This window comes from Nomia melanderi, unplaced genomic scaffold (genome assembly GCF_051020985.1).
Source record: "Nomia melanderi isolate GNS246 unplaced genomic scaffold, iyNomMela1 scaffold0377, whole genome shotgun sequence".
Taxonomy (NCBI): domain Eukaryota; kingdom Metazoa; phylum Arthropoda; class Insecta; order Hymenoptera; family Halictidae; genus Nomia; species Nomia melanderi.
The window spans coordinates 35,001-35,390 of NW_027475492.1; the positions used below are offsets into that span (position 1 = coordinate 35,001).

The window sequence follows — 390 nt, forward strand, 5'->3', positions numbered from 1 at the left end:
TTGCCGGGAAGATGACCAAACTTGATCATTTAGAGGAAGTAAAAGTCGTAACAAGGTTTCCGTAGGTGAACCTGCGGAAGGATCATTAACGAGCAAAATACACTACAAGAACTGACCGAAAGAAGGAAACATGAGAAATATAAGGAGTGGAGCGAAAGATAATATAAAAAGGAGCGAAAGATACATACATATATATATATAAGTGTACGAGTTCAATTTCTGCACACACTCGATACACAAGAGAAATAATATTATATATACAGAGGAGGAAGGAGCGATAAACGTGCAACAACGCTTCCTCGTGAAAAATACTTGAACGATCATGCACAGAGAGGTATCTCGATACCTGCTTTGCTGTATGACTAGACGGCTTACGCGCGGAGAGTTCAT

The 390-nt window shown here is 39.7% G+C and overlaps 1 non-coding gene across 1 annotated transcript in view; it reads left to right on the forward strand.

The window, feature by feature from the left end:
- The window catches only part of LOC143176102 (small subunit ribosomal RNA), a 1,921-nt gene extending 1,833 nt beyond the window's left edge, over positions 1-88 (forward strand). Inside the window, exon 1 of the ribosomal RNA XR_013000699.1 lies at positions 1-88. This exon is cut by the window's left edge and continues 1,833 nt beyond it. This is a non-coding gene — a ribosomal RNA (small subunit ribosomal RNA).
- The last annotated feature ends 302 nt before the right edge of the window (positions 89-390 follow it).